We start from the raw sequence: 22,210 nt of genomic DNA on the forward strand, positions 1-22,210 counted from the left end.
CCCCCGACCGCCACCAACCCACCAGCTACCCAGCAGCCCCATGGACCCCACAGTCGGGAGCGTCTGCTGGGCGCTTATCAGCCCCTCGCCTCCGAGTCAGTGCAGCAGGCACACCCCGGGCATCAGTGCCCACAGGGCCGTGGGCACATGGGGGTCAGGGCGGGGCACAGGCTGGAGGGGCAGTGGTGAGTTGGGAGAAGTGGAGCCCTGCAGTCACGGCAGCGGCAGGGACATCAAAGCTCGGGGTCAACTGCCACTAGGGCTGGACAGCCGGAGGCCGTGAGCTCCAGAAATCCTCACCATGCAGAAGTACCACATCGACCAGAGACTCAGACACGGGCCAGAAGTCCCGCCTTGCTCCCCCCGGGCCCTGCAGTCAGGTCTGAGCCTTGGGGTGGTGGGGAGGCCAGACCGGGTGCCGATCTACCTGGCAGCTGGTGGGCAGACCCCTTGGCTGACTCTGGGCACCAGTCTGGCCATGACTGTGTTTTGGGACAAGTAAACAGGCCACGCTGAAGCTGCAATGTTTCAGGGTATTTTTGGTTCCAGAAACAAATCCTAGTTCACTATCTTGAACCATGGGAAGGCTGAGCCACCTCAGCTTTCCCTCCCCGTTCTTATCTGACTTTCCCTTCTTATCTCCACTTGATGTTTATTTCTGTTTGTGGTTTTCACACCTGGGCAAAGTGGGACTATAAAAAAAGTTGCTGGATTTAGCAAATAAAAATAAAGGACACTCAGTTAAATTTGAATTTCACATAAAAGATGAATAATTTTTTATTATAACTATGTTCCAAACACTGCAAAGTCTCCCCTGCTGGAGCCCGGCTGTCCCCTGTCCCCGCCCCTCCCCACAGGCCCGGGAGGAGGCACAGTCAAGCCCTCTGTCCACCTGCCTGGCTGACCCCCAGTCTCACTCCAGCCCCGCCAAGCCACCACTGGGCTCCAAATGCCCAGGAAAGACTGAGAACCATTTTCCTCCTCATCAAATGGGTCTTGTTCCAGGCCTCCCACACAGGCCTCCCCGCCCACGTGCAAGGCCAGTCATCCTCTGCGGGATGCAGGGGAAAGAGGCAGCCTGCCGCACTGTCCCACTTCCGGTCTCTGCACTGGGGCTGGCGGGACTCCGTCTGCTCTCCATGTCTCTCAGTCACTCTCAGGGGGACAGGGCACCTGCCTCAGCAGGCACAGTGTGAGGGTGAGCTTCGAGCCCCACCTGCACACAGGACAGAGCAGACACCATCTGGGAGCAATGGAGGACAGGCGGCTGGAGGAGGCCCCTCTCGTGACCCCACATGGCTCCTCATCTTCCAGGTCCAGGCAGGGTGGCCCCAGAGACATCAGGTCCTAGTCCCCAGAACCTGGAAATGTGACCCTATTTGGAAAAAGGGTCTTTGCAGATGGATTAAGTTAAGGCTTCCAAGATGAGACGAAGGTACTGGGTCAGCCGGTGGGAGGGTGGGGGTCGGGGTGGGGGCGGAGACGGGGTCCTTCCACGGGGGACGCAGACGGAAGCCCAGACACTGGGGCGGCCATGTGAAGACCGAGGGAGAGACCAGAGCGAAGCAGCCACAGGCAGTCACCCGAGCTGGAAGAGGTGGGAAGGGCCCTCCCCGGAGCCTCCAGAGTGAGCCTGGCCCTGGGACACGCTGCTCTAGATGTCTGTCTCCAGAATGGGGGGAATAAACTCCTACCATTTAAGCCACCCCATTGGTGGTGCTTTGTCACAAGAGCCACAGGAGACTGCACCAGGTGGGCCCAGGGAGCCCTTCTCAGCGGCCCCGCTGCCCATCCCTCCGGGCTGGACTCCAGGCATCCGGGGGTGGGGGCTTTGGTGGGAGGGGCGGTCTGGGGACCCGATTCTGCCCATGTGCTCCAGGTAATGTGTCCCAGGCTCTATGGGGCTGCAGCCAGGAGCGCCAGAGCCCCAGCCTGGCCCGCAGTAGGGGCGTGGCACAGATGTGCCAGCGGGCCCACACCCACTCACAGCAGCCACGCCGCGGCATGGAGAGGTCCTAGTGCCAGGCAGTCCCCACCGCCTGACACACCCTATCCTGGCTCAACCTCACAGCAGCTCTTTATTAACCCCATTTTATAGATAAACGGGCACAGAACAGCAGCCTGCCCGAGGTCGAGCTAGACACCAGGGTGGGCAGAGAGCATGGGATCTAGGGGTCTGTGCGTGTGCCCTGCAGCCCCCAGCCAGACCCCTGCCCCGAGCAGACCAGCAACAGCCAGCACCGCAACCCACCCTCATCCCCGGGTGGCTCACATCAGCGGGAGGCAGTGAGGAATGCTCACCTTCACTGCCACCTCGGTCCCCACACTCCTGTACACGTCTAAGAAAAGGCACCTTAGAAAATCCAGCCCAGGGCTCCATCCTATCCAGCATTTGCTAAGGAAAAGCTTTCCTTTAGGCTCGAGTGGCTCACTCCCCAGCTCCTCCATTCTCTAGATAAGAAAGAAGCAAACCCCAGAGACCACGCCTGCCCACTGCCGGCAGGGCCGCAAGCAGAGGGCGGCGCCTCGGGGATCCTCCTGTGCTGCTGAGTCAAGGCCTAGCCAGGCACAGAAATACAAAAACCAACTATCTGAAGGTACTGGAGAGCTATGAAAGCAGGCAGAAACTGGAGGAGAGTCATTCTCCAAAAGAAGAGGCTGCACTGGGTAAGATGTGTGTTTGAACACGTCTGGAGCCCAGGAGGAAAGCCGCAGTCCCCCAGATTCAAGTCAAAGAATGGAGTCTGGGCATGGCAGGCGGCTGGAAAGTGAGGGGGACATCGCCACATCTCAGGCAGGAGGTGGCTGGGGACACAGGAAGCCCTCAAATCTGTTCGTAAACTCTGCCTGGGCCCCCGACCAGCCCCTGAATGACCCACGCACAAGGAGACTCCAAGGAGCAGAGGAGGCAGCCATACACCAAGCACACCAGGCAGAGGTCACAGCAGAGAGTTCGGTTTGAGTCCAGACAAATTAACTCCCAGAACAAACTCAACACTCTTCAGAGGCCCTACAATGGGTCACCCACAACGTCCAGCACACAATCAAATATGAGCAGAGGGTCAAAGAAACAGAAAGGTGACCCACGGTCAAGAGACAAAGAAGCTAGTAGGAACTGATCCCGAGATAACACGGGAGCTGAAGTTAGCAGGCAGGAGCTTTAAAGCAGGTGACATAGAATGTTTAAGGGTTTAACAGAACATACAATCACAATAAGCAGATGGCACATCCCAGTAGAGAAATGGAAACTATAAACAAGAAGGGGAAATTCTAGAAATAAGAACTATAGTAACTAAAATTTTAAAACCCAATGAAATGGGCTAAATAGCAGACTGGAGATGGAAAAAAGGGTGAGTTAACTTGCAGATAAATAGAAATTATCCAACACAAAAAAGACACAAAAATATTTTTAAATTCGGACAGGGCCTGAATGAGGGACAATAGCAAACACCAGCCACAAATGCAAGAGTAGCACCAAAAGGAGAAGAGAACAAACGGGGCAGAAAAAAATATTTGAATAAACAATGGCCGAATTTTTCCTAAATTTGGTGAAGAATTAGAAACTTATTTATCCAAGATGCTCAGCAAACCCTGAGCAGGACAAATACAGAGCAAGCCCTTCTAAGGACATCAAAGTCCAAGTGCTGAACGTCAAAGGCAAAGCCAAGTGTGGAGCCACCACGGGACTCACGGGGACAAGGCAGGGGCAGTGGGGACCGACTCCTCACCACACACAATGGCGCCAGAAGAGGGAGTGAAGCAGGTGGAGGGCTGGGGCAGAGAAACTGGACTTCTCAGCCAAGAAGATCCTTCAAAACTGAAGGGAAATAAAGACATTTCAGACACAGGAAAACTGGAAGAATTCGTCACTAACAGGCAAGAAATCGAAAGGACGCGCTTCAAGCTAAAGATAAGTGGTGCAGGTGGAAACTCCAATCTGCAGGAGGGAATGGCGCGCAGCAGGACCAGCGAGCGCACGAGTGAGTGATTCAAAAGATTATTTTCCTTCTCTTAGTGTATTTCAAATACATACGGATTTTTAAAGCAAAAATTCTAACAGCATGGTGTACGGTTTATAGCATATGCAGATGCAATATGAATGACAACAAGTAGTTCCCAGAGGGGGAAAATGGAACTTCTATTACCATCACAAAATTCTTACATTTTATGCAAAGCGTTATAAAATTCACTCTGAACAGACTGCAATAAGTTGAGATACATATTTCAGACTACTAAAAGAATGCAAAGAAGTACAGCCAAAAAGCCAAAAGAGGAATTAAGGTAGAATACTAGACTATTTGTGTGTGTGTATATTACGGATACACACACCTCTGTTACACACATACATCAACATAAACACGTACACACATTTGTGTGGACACACATGCACGCGTACATTCAAATAACCCAAAACAAGACAGGAAAGGAAAAGCAGCAACAACAGCAACAAAACAGGACAAGCAGGACACAACCCGGAGGCCCAGCTCAGCCCTGTGAGCACTCATGTGAGAGAGCGGAGTGCCCACGGCAGGCGCGGGAGGCGGGGGGGGGGGGGGGGGGGCGCGTGGACAGTCGTCCCAGGCGAGTGGTGTGCACGTGGGGTTCACTTATTCTTCTGCTTACTCTAGCTCTTCAAACGTTTGCCGATCATTATAAACACTCTTTAAAAACTGGTATCGAGTGTTCCAAATATTAGTTACGCTGAACCCGTCCAAGCTGCTTCGGAAAAGTTGGTGTTTATTATTTATTTGTTGACTAATAGAAGTCTTCAATTAGGGGAAAATGTAACCACTAGAAATGTAAGTGAACAAAACACACTCAAAAGTAGAAACTATCGGATGGGCTTTATGAGATGTTAACTCTGAGTGTAAGACACAAACAGGCTGAGAGTAAAAGGACGCACAGAGCAAACGGCAGACACGAGAAGCTTGCAGGGGCTTCGAGACAAACCGTCCACTCATCACGAAGACGAACGATCCCAAGAATGCACAAGCCCAGTGCCAGGGCTGCAAACGCGTAAAGCAAAGCCTGAAAGGACTGAAGGCAGAAATGAACGATCCCGGCAGTGTTGGAGACGTTAACATCTTTCTCAGCAACCATTCGAATGACCAGAATCCCTAACCTCGAAAAATTAGTAATAATGGAGATCTGAACAATATACAGTGTTCCTTCTGGATGCCAGGAACAATTTTAGGTGTTTGAATTCGGCCACAAATAATATTGAGGAAGAAAATCCTTGGTCTCATGGAGCACAGAGTCTACAAAAAAATAGAGGGAAAAAGGGAAGACAAGACAGAATAAAAACTCAAATATCCTTAATTATTATCTTCTAAGAGATAAGACCTTGCATCTCTAAATAAAGAATGAGATGTTATTTTTAAAAAAACAGGAAAGAAAAATTAAAATAAAAAAGAACGCTTGAGAAATAAAAAGGATGATGGAAATGAAACAAGTAACAGAAGGGACAGTTAGTGAGAAGACAATGCAAATCACTCTCCTGAGACCAGAGTGAACATCAAAGATCAACAAGAGGAGAAGGTCGGGCTCAGAGGTCAGCCCAGGAGCTCCGACCTCCAAATAAAAGGGGTTCCAGAAAGAGAGGACAGAAAACTGAAAGAAAGAAAATTAAGAATAATACACAAGTCAGGTCTCAGGCTGAAGGGGCCACGGCACCCAGCACAGGGATGGGAACACGCGTCATCAACTGATGGTTCAGAATGTGGGGCACAGGAGATTGCCGCGTGAGCCCCCAGGGCCAGATCACATGGGCACCTGGAACCACAGAGGCACCAATGTCCCCCCGGGGCCAGAAACGACATACCAGGAAGCAACATCTCCAAAATTCTGAGAAAATACTTTTCAGTAGAATTCTATACCCAGCTAAACTAAAAGTTAACTGAAGGGTAAAATAAAGATATTTTCAAAATCAAGGGCAAAAGAAAGATTTACTGAATGTTTCTTAGTTATTACGAGTGTGCACTTCAGCAAAATAAGGCGTGAGCCCACACAGAGAGGAGAGGGTCCAGGGCGCAAGGACACGTGGGCGCAAGTGCGCCGGTCTCACTGGGACCAGACGGACTGGGGCAGGAAGCAGGACGCTAGGAGCAAAGTCTCCTGGCAACAAGGGCCATCACGGGAGACGTATGGCGGGAAGTATGCTGGAGGCGAGGAAAGGAGTTTGACACCGGAGTGACAGGGCTAGGTGAGAAAGGAGTTGTGCTCCAGGGTACCACGTGGTTCAGTAACAAAAAGGCCAACAATGGACTCTGGTTTAACCAAAAGAAGGTGATGCGATTAAGTCAGGAAGCGGAGGGAGACGAGGCAGCGGTGCAGCAGAGAGGGGAGCTAGTGCCTCCCTGCACCTCGGAGAGAATTCAAACACACAGATTTAAAACAGCAGCTTAAACAGCAGTAAATGCCGGAGAAAGCAGGGTGCCTGGGATGCCTGCCTCTGGGAGATGGGGACCAGCAGGACAGGACAATGCCTGCCGCCTGGGGCTTCAATCAGCAGGTCTGGCTCTTCCTCTGGTGTCCTGGAAGGATGGCCAAGACCTCTGCTAAGGGATGAAAATAAGATGTAGCAAAAGATACACAGGCAGCGTGGTGGGTGCAAAATGGAAGCCGAGGGAGGACACGCGTCGGGATTTCCGACCACCAGGCTGAGGACGGCTCGGCCGCCGGAGGGGAAAGAGGGAGAAAGCAGAAGGGATCGTGAAGCCCCTGAAAACCGCAGGGAAACCAGTGTCTGTGTTAAAGTGTCTGTGCGAGTGGGTCGAGTCTACTGCTGAGGACTAACTACAGCTTTCATCAGATGGCCCAGGGAGCTGGTGACCACCACCACAAGAAGTGAAAACGAGTGATCTGCCCAACTTGAGCCCCTGGAAAGCCTCAGGTTCTCTCCCGGGACAGCCGCAGCCTCTCCTCCGGGGCACAGCAGGGAAAAACACGTGGCCCTTCTGGACACTGGAGTGGCAGCCGCCCCTTGGACAGACCAGCCAGCCTCGAGAAAGGTAGAGACGGCTGCTCCCCAGCACAGAACAGGAGGGACCACAGTCCTCTCAGAAAGTCTGGGCACTGTGGTGGGTGGAAGGTGGTCCCCAGTGGCATCTGGGCCTAGGCCCTGGCATTGTGAATGTCACCGTAGAGGCAACAGGGACTTTGCAGGTGGGTTACACTAAGGATCCTGAGGTTAGGCAGGTGGACCCCACGTGCGGTCACATGTGCCCTAGTCGGAGGGATGCAGAGGTGGGTTTGAGGACAGGATACAAGGACGGAAGCCAGGGCAACGCAATGCGGGGCCGCAGGCCAAGGACTGAGGATGGACGGCCTCCAAAAGCCGGAAGTACTTTCAGCCTCCAGAACTGGGAGGGAATACATTTCTGTTGTTTAAGCCACCAAGTTAGTGGTAATTTGTTACAGCGGCCACAGGAAACTCGAACAAGGGCTAATAAGAAGGTAAAATGTTTATGGGAATTCCACCAAATTCAAAGAACATGTAAAGCACTCTGGCTTCTCTGGGTTTTGTGTACTTGCTGCAGTATGTGTTAAGCCTTAACAATGGTTTTCCCTTCACCCTGACTATTTCACTGGGCCCGTTTCAGACAAAGATAAATGTCAAATGACAATATAATCAGAAAGTGAATGTGCTATCACCTCTGCGGTGGGAGGTTCTGCTGTGGGAGGCGCCGGCAGGCGACACCGGACTGCTCCTTTGACTCCGGGCAGGCAGCCTTGACCGCCCTCACCTCCCACACCTCCTGTGCCCCAGCCAGTCCCGCTGGGACCGCCATCTCCTCCGCCTGGACCACATTGGTCCTGGCCTCCTAGCCCTGCAGCTGCTCCTCTGCCTAACCAGTGGCCCCTTCCTTCTAAAGAGAGGAAAGGAGGCCTGTCCTTGACCCTGGGCCCAACAGGACCACTCAGTGCCTCCCTCTGACCTCTTGAATCTCCCGGGACACTGCCACCCCATGCCCTCCCACAGATCAGCTCCACACGTTCAGCCCTCTTCCTTGGCCTCAGCGATGGGCTGTCCCCTGAGGAGTGTCCCTGAGGCCCAGGTCTAGGCCGGGCACCTAGTACCTGTAATCTCTAGGCCTCCAAGACACTGGTAAGGAGGCATTTTTATGAAACCCCACATTGACAATTACATTTCTAAAGTAAAACTTGAAATACATCCTCTCTTATTCATCACCCTCTCCCCACTGCTTGTTTAGGCTCCTATCTCAGACCAGGGTGGGAGCCCTCTAACCCTCCTCTCCAGGGAAGAGCCCCCTTCTCTGCAGGCCTCACTGTCCCCACCTGCAGGTCCCACGGCCTTACAAGTACCCTTCCCGTCACAGAACCTGTGACCACGAAAGTAACAGACACTGACCACAGATATCCACTCACAACCTGAGCAGCCCCACAGGCAGGTCCCCTTACAAACCCGACCACCAGTGGGGAAACAGGCACAGAGAGGGCGCTCGCCTGCCCAAGGTCTCTGTCTACACCCCACAGCTCTAGGGCCTTTCTGGGCCACAGTCTATACCCCACAACTCTGGACCACTGTCTCTACATCCAACAACTGGACCACTCTGTCTACACCCCACGACCCTGGACCACTGTGTCTACATCCAACAACTCGGGACCACTCTGTCTACACCCCACGACCCTGGACCACTGTGTCTACATCCAACAACTCGGGACCACTCTGTCTACACCCCACGACCCTGGACCACTGTGTCTACATCCAACAACTCGGGACCACTCTGTCTACACCCCACGACCCTGGACCACTGTGTCTACATCCAACAACTCGGGACCACTCCGTCTACACCCCACAATTCTGGACCACTCTGTCTACACCCACAACTCTGGGGCCTCGCTGTCTCACTTAAGCACCCCTGAGCCACAGCACAGAGCCTGGAACGGGAAGCCGACAGGGCACTGCACCGGCGTTGCTGCAGTTCATCTCCAGAGTAGGGGTCTCTGGAGACGGCCTCTGGCCAAACAATGCGGCCGCCCAGTCGGAAGGACAGGAAACTGGGAGCCCGTGCAGACTCGGGCCTTGGGGCGCACGGGCTCGGCCGACGTCCGAGCGAACGCGGTGGGCACAGCAGGCCCGCGCTCTCGGCCCGGACGACCGCCCGACCCCGGCCCGGCCCCGGGCCCTCCTGTCCCGCCAAGGACCAAGGCGGCGGCCCCACCACCGGGCCCGGAGTCGGGCCCGGGAACAAAAGGAGGGCCGCGGCGGCCCGCGGCCCCTACAAGCCGGACCCTGAGGGGCCGGCCGCCCCCAGCAGCCCTCCGCTCCGCTGGGCGGGGCGGGCCGCGGAGGGCGCGAGCGCGCGCCCAGAGAAGAAAGAAAGCGGAGGCGGGGCGGCCAGCGCCCGGCCCGCAACCTACCGGCCGCTCGCTCTCCGGCCGCGATCCGCTCCGCCCTCGCGCCCAACGGTCGCCGCCGCCGTCGCCCGGGACCGAGGGGCGGGGCCTGTGTGGGCGGGGCCTGGGGGCGGGGTCTGTTGGGCGGTACCACTGAGTGGGCGTGGCCGAGTGTGGGGCCTCCGACAGGGCAGGGCCGGCTGGAGGGCGGGGACGGAGAGGGGCGGAGCCAACGAGGGGCGGAGCCAACGAGGGGCGGGACCGTGGAAGGGGCGGTACCTCTCTGGAGGGCGGGGTCTGATAGGGGCAGAGCCTATGGGGGCGGGGTCTAAAAAGAGGCGGAACCCTTGGGAGGGCGGGCCGTGGGACTTTCAGGAGAGAGGTGGGGCGGAGTCGTGGCCTCCGAGGTCTTGGGCGGCTCTCAGGATGGGCCGGAGTGCGTGGTCTATGGAGCGGAGCCTCCGAGGACCGGGAGTCCAGTGGACAGGATGGGGTGGCGGCACTTCCAGGGGACGAGCGTAGAAAGGGACGAGGGACGGAGCCTGAGGGGCGGGGCATGAAGGGGGCGTTGCTGTGGTGGGAGGGGCGGGACCTGAGGGGCAGAATTGAGGGCGAGGACTCCTAGGTCTGGGGCGGAACTCCCGCTGCCCGCGCGAGCTGGCGGGTCCGGCTCCGGTGTGGACACCCTGTGCCCACTGCCCGGATCCACTCCTGCCCCAGGTCCCCTTCCACGCCCTCCCCCGGTGTCCCCGTTGGTGCACTGACGCTTCCCCGCGCCCCACGCCTCGGGGACCCTACCCCCTCCTCTCCCCTGTCCTCCGCACACCCTGATGCTCATCAGACTGCATTACACCGGGAAATCGTCTTGTTTTTAAAGGAGGGGAAGCGGAAGGGAAATGTGGTGTTCCCAGCAGAGCGCAGTCACCCCCTGATCCCCCATCACGGGGGAGAGGCCAGGCAGGCTGTGTTCAGCACGACCCAGGCTGCCCTGGAGGTCCCAAGGGGGCCTGCTCCCCCTCAGCTGTCCAGATGCCGTGCCTTGTCCCGGAAGACCGTCCAGGGTTGGCTCTCCCCCTGCCTCCAATTGTCTTCTTCACCAGCAATCATTCTTTCTTTGGAAATTCCATTCCCTTTAGTCACAGTGACCAGCCAGAGTATTTTCAGGAAACGGTCTGCTGGGCATTTGTTGTACAAACTAAGTGTGGGGAAAAAATCCAGCCCAGGACTCCCGACTGCAGCTGGCTGGAGCCTCCTGGGCTGTATGTTAAGTCATCGTGACAAATACACCAACCATCACACTTCAAGCCCCTCCCTGGAAAAATCAAAATTTTAAGTTACGTTTCACAGTCCCTTTAATGCTCCCAAGATGACAGCAAAGGACAAGTTTCTCACTACCTGACATGTTGACAGGATGCATCTTCCCCTTATATTTGCAAATGAAACCTCTGGATAGCATCCTGGGATGTGGGGCTTCGTTGGCAGAAGTGTGGTGGCCGTCAGGAGGGCTGTTGCGCTCTGCTGAGCAGAGGGCGGGAAGTGGAGTGCTCTCAGGCCCTGGAGCCAATGGTCTCTACAACAACACAGCTATGGACTAAAATTGTCCCCCAAATTCACATGATGAAGCTGTTCCCCAATGTGATGGTGTTTGCAGATGGAGCCTCTAGGAGGTGGTGAGGTCATGAGGGTGGAGTCCCGTGAATGTGATTAGTGCCCTTATAAGAGGGACCCGAGAGAGCTCCCTTACCCCTTGGGTCATGTGAGAACACAGACCAAAGACAACTGTCTGTGAACCAAGAAGCAAATCTTCACCAGATGCTGAAATTGCCCACACTTTGATCTGGGACTTCCAGCTTCCAAAGCGCAAGAAATAAAATGCTGCTGTTTCTGAGCCGCCAGTTTGTGGTGCTATTGGAGCAGCACTTACCAGGGTGGGGACACATGACTCTTCTGCAGGTCACCTAGCTGCGCCCAGCCCTACCTGTGCCTTGAGCCTTGGCTGAGTGTGCAGCAGAGAGTGTCGGATGCCATACGTCTTGGTCGGCTGGGGCTGCCATGACGGGTAGCACAGACTGGGGGTGGGGGGAGGAGGGAGACAACAGGCGCCTGGCGTTCTGAGATCAAGGTGCCGACAGACCTGGAGTCTGGTGAGGGCCCTCTTCTTGGTTTGCTGAGGGCTGTCTTCCCACATGGTGGAGAGCAGAGAGAGAGAGCAAAAGCTCACCCTTGTCTCTTTTTATAAGGGCACTCACCCCGCACTGAGGGCTCCACCCTCCTGGTCTCGTCACCTCCTAACACCCATGGTGGTTAGAGCTTTAACACATGAACTGTGGGGGACGGACGGCCTATAGTGGGTGCTGCTGCTGCCTCGACTACCTGTGCTGGCCAAGCCGGCCCACACGAGGTCCAGGACAGGTGAGCCGTCCCACTCTGCTGCCCAGGCCCCACACCCAGACCCAGGGGAAGCCCTTGCCGTGGGAGGTGGGTCCTGGTTCCCCTCTAGCCTCCCAAGGGCTAATGGCTGGCCAATGAGTACCCTGAGAAAGAAGGGTCTCGAGGTCTCCCTCCTCATCCTTTCTCTCCGGTCAGGTAGCTCAAAATGAGGCTGTTCCAGCTGTCCAGAGATGGAGTCCACACGTTACTGAGTGGAAGGCCAGGGGCTGCGGGCCAGCTCTGGGGACAGCCTCACCTGCCTCCCAGCAAGAGTAAGACTTTCTCTCCACCCGGCAACAGCCCCAGCCAGTGAGAAGCCTCCACCACCCTGAACTCTCACTTTACTTTAAAGGACTTTCTCCAAAGCAGCCCCTCCCAATGTCTTCCATTTCACTCAAGTAAACTTTCCCTCCTCTGCTTGCCGGACTTGCTTCTGGTTCTGTCGTAGCTTGCATGTCCCAAATTGCAATTCATCTGCTATTCCTGAAGGAACCCTTGTCACTTATAAAATAACTAACCGACTGTTTTAATTTCAAGGTGGACAGAGGTCAGTGACTCTGCCCGGAAGCCACCTGCTGTCCTCACACTTCCTCTGTACTAGTAACAGCTCCCCTTTCTCTCCAGAGGGAGTCCCATTTGGGGCAATAAGGTGCATGGTCACTCAGCCCAAGAAATGTCCCCTGCAGAGTGCCCCAGCACATCCGGGGCCTTGGTGGCGTCCCTCGCGGGCTGGGCCAACAGCGGACAGGCTGCCATAGCTGGTTCCTCCTATCACAGCACAGGAGGGGTTCCAGAAGCCAGTGGATGGGCTTCCTTGGCAGGGAAAGGTGGTGGAGCTGCTGGGGTGGGCAGCCCGGCGGGGCCCGACCCTCAGAGGTCTGAGGCAATGCTGTTGCGGGCAGTTCACTGGTGCTGGTCATTTTCCATAATTACAGAAAAGGAGGGCTGGTGAGCAGAAGGCTGCTGCCAGCTGCCCCAGCAGAAAGCCACCACCCCTCTACCGTCCCCAGATCTCAGTTCAAGGACCCAGAGCCCTTTTGCAGAAGGACCCTGCCATGCCACTCCCTCTAGCTGGCCTGTCTCCCAGCCTTCCCCTAGGGCCCAGCCAATTTGCCAGGTAACTTGGTCCCAGAAAGGAGGACACCCAGGCTTTTTGAGAATTGTTCCTTTTAGAGTTTGAGATGATACTGGTTCTGGGATAACCCAAGCCCCGCTCTGTCCTCTGGTTATAGTTGGGGCTCATATGGAAATTGACCAAGTCCATCTCATGAGGCAACAGTGGGCCCGCAGATCCCCATGGGTATTTCCCTGGCCCCCAAATACAGAATTGGACAGAAAGACTACTCGGCCACTCACAGGACCCTCCTGGTGATACCCTGCCTTGTGGAGTCAGGGATCCTATGGGGGGAGTCCCTGACCTGGCTCCACCCTGGCGAAACCATCTGTCGGGAGCCAGCCCTATCCCAGAAGGATTGGTTCAGCAAGGGAGCACATGTGGTCCACATTTCTCCTGTGTCACTGTCCCTGTACAGGTCACATCTTGGGTTTGGCTCCCTGCTCTGTCCAGAAATTCTCCAATTTACCTAACCCCTTGTAATTTTTTTAAAAAGTTTTTTCTGCACAAAGTAACTTATCTGCAACTACAAGCTGTGACCTGTGATGGGGGGTCTCCTCCTGGTCTGAGAGACCCCAGGCTCGCCTGACTCCACTGTCCGGCATCGCAGAAGGGTCCCACACGGACCACTGCCAAGTGCAAGAGCTGGGATCTGACTCCCAGAGCCTGGCGCAGCTCCACACAGCCCCTTCCTAAGCCCTGGGACATCAGCAGAAGGCCAGTGGACACACACTGCCAGGGCCCTCTCCCGAGCCTGCCTCAGCCCTGCCATCCCTGCTCAGAATCCCCAGGGGCCCTGCTGTCCGAGTCCCAAGGCCAATGTTCCAGGATCCCCTCTACAAGGCCCCTTTCTGCCTTCCAAGAAGTTGAGGGGATTGGCGCTTAGGCCTTACAGCCAGGCATCCCCTGTGCAGCTGGAAACAAGGCCAGTTCAGAAAGCCGGTGGTCAAGCCACCAGCATGACCCGAGGTCCTCTCCCTTCTCCCCAGTAGGTACCCGCCCCACGTGCCTGTCCTTGGCCGGATGGCTAGGAAGCCGCCCTCACGACCATCAGCTGCCTCCTCACTATCAGGGCTCCGCCCAGAAGTCACACACACCCTGTCACCGGTCCAGCACTCTGTAGGGGCCAAGTCCAGGTCTGTCTCACACCCCCCGGACCACCCACCTCCACCCGGCACTCCTGTACAAGAAGGACCATCAGAGGGTAGATGTCTGAGTGTCCATCCATACCAGGCACGTGCCAGACTTGGGGACAAGTGTTTAGGGCGGGAGAGCAGGAGGCTCCAGGGGTTCCTGGCCGACCAGCCCAGCAGGTGAGATGGCCCAGGGGGCTGGCAGGCCAAGAGGGTTGCTTCAGGTAGTGTTTGGGAACCATGTCCAGGCCCCTGGGCAGATGTGTGTTCCCAGAAGAGCTCTTGGCTGTGTGTGTTGTGGGGACAACAAGAGGGGCAGCGGTGACCCTGGGGAGTGGGGACAGTGACCCAGCCTCAAGGAGGGACGCGTTGGGTTCGAGAGGCTCGAGGCAGCAGTGGGGGCAGGAGAGGAGACGGGGACTAAGAACCAGGGGGCAAGGCTGGCATGGAACCCAGGGGCTAGCTAGGGCAGCTGGGGACACAGGGAGTTGGACATGGGGCCAAGTGCCCCCAGCTTGGGCCTTGCTCACCCCCACCCCGAAATCCTCGGCTCCAAGCCGCCCCTCCCTGGCCTTCCGGGCTGGGCAGACCACCTGACTCTGAACGTCTGCACAATCCACCAGCTGTACCCTGTGTTTTAGAATCCCCTAGGATTGGTGGACAGAATAAATCAAATGAAGCATATGTTGTATTTAACTGAAACACATGAAATTAATTAAATACAGCATATTGTTACTAAATAGAACTTGTACTCATTAGGGACATTGTTACCAAATAGAGTATGCATTAGCGAAACAGACCATACTGCTTCAGAGCAGAACATGCGCTCGCCAACCAGAGTACAACGTTTCTGCACCAGAAGTGCTCCGCTTTCCCCTGAGGCCCCAGGAAAGACCACAGGGGCCGCTGGTGGCCCGGGACAGGCAGGCTCACGCGGGCAAGTTCACGAAGCAGGAAAGGGGGCCCCTGCGGGGTGTGAACGACCCCTCCCGTGGGGACCCGACTTCGAAGTGCTTTTTCTCCTGAAGCACCTAGACACAGCTGAAACAGAACTCATCCTGCCGGAAACGCACTTACTGTGGGGAAATGCATGTTAGGAGGTTGTGTTTTCCTTCACAGAGAATAAATAAGAAATCAGAAACATCGCCGCAAAACATGGAAATGACAAGGGGGTCATTTCTAAACATGGCACTTTGAGATCTTGGCGATGCCGCGATGAAGTCTCATCCCGCGCTCTGCCCCCAGGAGGACACAGGGACTCGCGTTTCAGACGAGGACTTTGGAGGAACCAGCACCCCTTTTTTAAATGGCCCGTTCCTTGTTCTGCATCAGTCTCCCCTGTGTGCACAAGCTGAAGCAGCTGGCCCGGCGAGCCTGCGTCTGGAGGGGCCCTGTCTGTGCCAAATTCCCTTGGGCAGGATCAGCACCAAGGCCATGGCTGGTGGGTGCCCCTGGGTACCTGGTGGTGCTGGGTGCTGTCCCTGCCAGCCTTTCCATCCTCTGCCCCCCACGTCTTGCTCCTGCCCATTCACAGCCTGGAGCCCGGGGCTCAGGCGACGGTGCCCAGCCTGGCCTCCAGCCTCCCAGTGGGCTGCCCTGCCTGCCTCCTCAAGTTGCTCCAAGCTCTGGTCCGTTCACACCGCAGGCCCAGCTTGCCAGCACCCAGAGGAGCGGCAAGCACGGCCACCGGGCGTGCGTCTGTTCCCGCCGTTCCCGAGGAGGAGTGTCGGCGAGGCTGGCCGGGCCCGGACCCGCGCCCCCAAGCTCAGGTGTCAGCCAGCTCCGGCTCCGGGGCGGGTCAGCCTCCTCGTCAGCGGAATCCCAGGGCTCGGTGCTGTGGCCTGGATGTCTGTGTCCTGGAGACGGCAGAGCCCTCGCGAGTGCCTTGAGTGCCCTTATGAACAGGACCCCAGGGAGCTCCCTGCCCTCTGGGTCACTAGAGGACGCGGTGGGACAACGCTGTCCATGCACCGGGAAGCGGGTCCTCACCAGAGGCCGGACCTGCCAGTGCCTCGGTCTTGGCTCCCCACCTCCAGAGCTCTGAGGAGTTCTGATTGTCTTCTAAGCCCCCAGCCCCGGGGGGACATTGTAGAAGCCGCCCCGACAGACTAGGACCCCAGCATCCAGGGGCAGGGTCCCTGCCGCCGCCAGCACGTCCACGGCACCCCGATACTCACCGCCCCAGAGTCATGGGAACCACACGCCCCGTTTGCCCAAATACCAGTACATGTAAGTGAAGCCAGTGCAATGTTTGGTAACATCCTTTCGTCCTTCCATCTTGACAAAATTCCCACAAAACAAAATGGAAAAACGGAGCTAAAGCTAATGGGTATTTTCCCCAATATTTAAAAATTGTGGTAAGATAGACAAACATAAAATTTACCATCTTAACTATTTTTTTGTATTATTGAAGTACAGTCAGTTGCAGTGTGCCAGTCTCTGGTGCACAGCACAACGTCCCAGTCACGCATATACACACATATATTCATTTTCATATTCTTTTTCATTAAAGGTTATTACAAGATATTGAATACAGTCCCCTGTGCTATACAGAAGAAATTTGGTTTTTTATCTATTTTTATATATAGTGGCTAAAATTTGCAAATCTCATTAACTATTTTTAAGTGCACAGCTCAGTGGCATTAAGTGCATTCACACTGTTGTGCAGCCGTCACCACCACCCACGCACAAGAACTTTCTCATCTTCCCAAACTCTTCCCCCGTTAAACACTAATTCCCCCTCCCCCTCCCCCGGTGCCCACCACTCTACTTTCTGTCTCTAAGGATTTGACTCCTCTGGGGACCTCATATTAGTGGAATCACACAGGATTTCTCTTCTTGTGTCTGGCTTATTTCACTGAGCATCACGTCTCCAGGTTCATCCATGTTCAGCAGGTGTCACGGTTTCCTTCCTCTTCAGGGCTGAATGATCCTATTGTGTGGATGGACCACATTTTGTTTATCCATTTATCTGTCAGCGGACATTGGCTGTTGTGAAGGATGTGGCTGTGGACGTGGGTGTACAAGTATCTGTTCCAGTTTCTGCTTTCAGTTCTTTGGGGTTTATACCAAGAAGTGGAAATTTTGATTCATATGGTAATTCTGTTTTTAATTTTTTGAAGAACCACCATGCTGTTTTGTGCAAAGGCATTTTACATCCCACAGACAGTGCATGAGGATTCCAGCTTCTCCTCATCCTTGCTAACACTTGTTATTTTCTGGGGTTTTTTGTTTTTTGTTTTTTGTTTTTTTTTTTTGGTGGCCATTCTGATGGGTATGAGATGGTATCTCTTTATGGGTTTGGTTTGCATTTCTCTGATGGTTAATGATGTTGAGCACCCTGTCAGGTGCATATTGGCCATTCGTATGTCTTCATAAGCTATGGCTTTTATACGACCACACAATAGCAAAATATCACAACTATGTATTGTTACTTATGTCTAGGTTTTTATGGGTCCACTGTGACTGGATGGGTAATAACAGAAAACAATGCTCTATTCATAAATTTATAAATATAGCAAATGATAGTTATTACAAAAAACTTTTCCTGTGTTCATTTTAGCAAAATCTGTAATTACATTGTTATAATCTAGATTTCAATTTGTGTTGTATTTTCAATTTGAAGAAGCTTTTCTCTGCTGAGGCAAAAGCAAACATTTACAGTTGAAAAAGAACCACAGGTTTTATGCATCATGTTCAAATGCTGTGGGGTTGCGTGCAATACATTCTCATTATCACAGAAAACATTACAATCTAGTTTAATTTCATCATAGAAACCACTATCACATGGCAAGATTTTCACCTTCTCTTAAAACTGTATCTAGCTTCATGCAGGATTTCTAAAGTTCTCATTTCAGATTTTCAATGTTGAGATATTATTTTTAAAATACCAAAATATTACTCAATTTATTCAAATCTCTCTTCAACTGAGATTATGGCTTAATCTAAAAGGACAGAGGACAACATCTAAGGAACGACTTCAGGTTGTTTTTACACAGATCATCTCCTTCTCCATCACGCAGGCATTTCCATTTCCTTCTGGTGTCCTTGCATTTTACTAGAACGCTATTTTTGTTGCTTGTTTTACATGCAGTTGTTTTTTTTTTTTTTTTTTTGATGGAGAAAAGCTATTTTCTCCCCAATAAAAGAAAAGTTTTTCATTTTTTAAACATGAAAGAGTCAACCTTGTATAATTCTTTTTCTTTTTCTTTTTTTGGTAAGCTTTTTCTAAGGTTATCACTAGCAATCAACATACCAAAGACTAGAATAAAGCAAATCTGAAACCTGTTTCATTTTCCTCTGAAGACCACATTCATCTTTATCTGAGATGTTCTGCTATTTCACTTAACTCCTGTAATGCAGATTGAATCTTGTATAAATTAAATCTAATTGCTTTAACAGCATTTAATGACATTCTTTTTGTGCTGCTGAGGGTGAGTGTAAGGCCAAATATGACACATGCTTCATCAAGAGGGCCTGTCTTTGGGCAGATGCAGAAGCCACCGAGTGCAACCATTGTCCTGTTCCCAAGCACGTCATCACCGCTGGCATCCTCAAAGCCACGTCTCCCAGTAATGAACTCAGGCTCCGTGCCAGCGCTGGCACGGAGGAGCTTTCTGGGTTTCTGGCCAAAATTTTGGCTTGTTTATGTTTCCCTTTATGCATCACAACAGCACCATAAGCACAGTCTCCCCCTGACAATCTTTTAAAGTATTTAAATAAGAGTAAAATCATTCTATTTCATTGCTGAAAATTTAATCGAATGTTATTAAATAAACAATTCACAGCTTTAGCGTCCAGTGTCTACCGTGTTGTGGGTCTGACATAGAGGTGGCGCACGTCACTGCCAGCTCCAGCCCCACTGCCCGTAAATAGATGAGGGATGTGGACCCTCAGCATCGCAAAATGCCCCCCAGCCGACGCAGGAAACCGCAGCGAAGGCTCTGCTGATTTCCGAGGACCTCTGGACACAAGCAAGGCAAGCGGACGTCAGCATGTATCCCGTGGGAATCTACGGCATTCACTTCGCCTGCGACGGAGGAGGTGGCGGATCTGCTCATCTATCGTGGACCTTAACCTAAGTTCTTTCAACGGGGAGCTTCACAAAGGAAAGAAAAGGGGCTTCCTCTCCACGTGGGCTTCCACTCCCGTCGTAACAGTAAGAAAAATCCAGAGGGAAAAGTTTCACTTTTCTATGGGGTTAGTAGACCAGTGGGTGCAAGGAATCGTTTATGAACAGAATTCCTGAGAAAGGCGAGCAGTTAATTCATCAAGAACAGAGTATGGCAGCGACGTCCACGCCTGGAACGGGAGCGTGGGCCGCAGACAAGCAGGTGGAGGGGCAGGGATGGGGAGAAACGGCCGTCTTAGATGGCAAGTCACTAAGGCCTGCCCTCTCCCACCCAGACCCAGGTTTTGTAAAGAAAGTGAGAGGAGAGGCTCGGGCAGCGGACAGAAGTCCGCTCTCCCAGCGCCCACGGGGCTGTGATGCCAGCGCTCTGCCAGAGCAAAAGCTGAGGTGAACCGAGTATGCCTGACACTGAACTCGGCCTCTTGGCTCGAACACTGACGAGATCAAAAAGGCTGCAGGGCAGTGGGAGGTGGAGATTTAGGCTAAAAGTAAGCAAACTGAATATAATTAAACTTGACTTTTGGAGGAATCTGAATGATAAGCCTTTCACTCAAACTGAGGACATGGCTTGCATTCTGTGCAGAACAAAATCAAAGCAAAATATTACATATCAGTTGCTACTGTTCATTTGCACACAATGTCTGGAATGAAATAAAAAATTACAAGAAGCGTGAAGAAGCAGGAAACTTCGACCTGTCATTAGAAGCAAACACAATCAGAAGATGCAGACCAGGGTGAGCCAAGAACTGAAATTAACCGACACATAATATGAAACAATATATAGCTATGCACTACAATCTAAGGATAAAGATAGAAATAACAGATACAGAGATGGGGGATATCAGAAGACAAATGGAAACGCTAGAATCTCAGAAGAAATTCAATAACTGAAAACTACGTTATCACAATATCTGAAATAAAAATTATTGGCCAGGCTTCTAGACACTGAAAAAGGAAATTTCAGTGCACTTGAAGACAGATCAATATGAATACTCCAAATCAAATCACAGAGAGGGGAAAAAACACTGAGCAAAAGGACAAGCGTGCCTGTGGCCTATGAGATAAAATCGAGTGATGTGACATACTTGTAATTGGAGTCCTAGAAAGAGAAAATAGGAGAAATACATGAAAAGAAATGGGCACATTTTTCTCGTTTGGTTTTTTGAAAATCAATCCATAGATCCCTAAGCTCAACAAACCCCAAAAAGGATAAACACAAAGAAAACAAACATAGATGCAAATTGTTGGAAACAAAACCTAAAATCTTAGATGCATTCAGAGGGAAAAAAAGATGACTTATATTACTACAATAATAAAAATGACTGAGTTCTTAACAGAAACAACGGAAGCCCCAAGACACAAGAGCAACATTTTTAAAAGAATGGGAAGAAAAATTGTCAGCTGAGAAGTCTACATCCAGTAAAAATAGCTTTGAGAAATAAGGGCAAAATAAAGGCATTTTCAGGTAAACAAAAGTGAATCCATTACTAGTATCTGCATGCTGCAACAAATGCTAAAAGATACACAAAATAGATAAAAAGTTCATACTGTACAGCACAGGGAACTATATTCAATATCTTGTAGAGACTTACAGTGGAAAAGAATATGAAAGCAAACGTATGTGTGTTTATGTATGACTGAAGCAATGTGCTGTACACCAGAGTAAACTATACTTCAATTAAAAAAATATATATATATATATATACAAAACAACAACAACAACAACAACAACGTTAAAGAAGTTCTTTGGCTGAAGGGAAGCGATGCCAGATGGAAATCTGGGGTCCACACGAAGGAATGAAGAGCAGTAGAAATGGTGAATGTGAAAAACCTTTTCCCTTTTCTTCATTTCTTTAGAGGATAATTGTACATTTGAAGCAAATATAATAACAATATTTTATGAGGTTTATAACAAAAGTACATGTAAAAATATGCAACAATAGCACAAAAGATGGGAAGGAAATGGAATCATATGTTGAAAGGTTCTTACATTACACGTGAAGCAGTGTAATACGATTTCAAAGCAGACTGAGGTAAATTAAGGGTACATACTGGAATCCCTGGAGCAACCTCTAAAAAAATACCTCAGAGTAGTATAGCTAAAAACTCAATGGAAGGGTTAAAATTTAAAAAAAAAATTTAAATCAGTTAATCCAAAAGAAAGCAGCAAAGGGAGAAACAAAAGAGCAAAGAACAAATAGGACAAACAGTAAACAGTAAGATTACAGTTGGACTTAAACTTATAATATCACCAATTACATTAAATATAAATGGGCTAAATGCTCCCATTAAAAGGAAGAACATTTCAGATTGGGTTTTTAAAAAACTGCTACATTCTAGTTTAACAGAAACATTATTTAAATATTAAAACACATTTAGATTGAAAGTGAAAGGATAGAAAAAGAAATACTGTGAAAAATAGCCATAAGAAATTTGGAGTGGCTGTATCTTCAAATATCTGAAGCAAAATTGTGAAAATTAAAAGGAGACAGTAATAATAGACAAAACATACTTACAACTTAATATTTTAATATTTTTATGTAATAAATTGATGAGAAAAACAGACAAAATAATCAATAAGCATATGAAAGATTTGAACACCACCATCAAACAACCTAACCTAGTTAATGTGTGTAGGAGATGATGCCCACCAGCTACAGAATACAGACTGGTTTCAAGTGTACACAGAACATTTACCAGGAGAGAACATATGCTGGGCCATGAAATCAATCTTACTAATTTTAAAAGATTGAAGTCATGAAGTGTTAAGTTCTCTGACAACAACAGAAATCAATAATGAGATCTAGAAAATCACTTGATTTTTGACAAGTAGGTAATACAATTCTAAATAATCCATAGGTCAAAGTAGAAATCATTAAAGAAATTAGAAAAATACTTTTAACTGAATTATAAGAAACTCAAATTATTAAGAATTGTAGTACATAGCTAAAGTTCTTATAGGGGTAAACTTATAATTGAAAACGTTTGTAACAGAAAACAGTGGCTTGAAATTAATGATCTAAGCTTTCACATTAAGAAGCA

The 22,210-nt window shown here is 51.3% G+C and overlaps 1 protein-coding gene across 6 annotated transcripts in view; it reads right to left on the bottom strand.

The window, feature by feature from the left end:
• RGS12 (regulator of G protein signaling 12) overlaps positions 1-9,482 on the bottom strand; it is a 113,558-nt gene extending 104,076 nt beyond the window's left edge. For 5 of the 6 annotated variants that reach the window (XM_074351425.1, XM_074351423.1, XM_074351413.1 and 2 more), the window contains exon 1: positions 9,385-9,482. The gene's annotated coding sequence lies outside the window, so the exon portion shown is untranslated. The remainder of the gene's footprint in view (positions 1-9,384) is intronic. The other variant, XM_074351420.1, reaches the window with a different exon arrangement.
• Between the last annotated feature and the right edge of the window lie 12,728 nt (positions 9,483-22,210).

The sequence above is a fragment of the Camelus bactrianus genome, chromosome 2, assembly GCF_048773025.1.
Source record: "Camelus bactrianus isolate YW-2024 breed Bactrian camel chromosome 2, ASM4877302v1, whole genome shotgun sequence".
Taxonomy (NCBI): Eukaryota; Metazoa; Chordata; class Mammalia; order Artiodactyla; family Camelidae; genus Camelus; species Camelus bactrianus.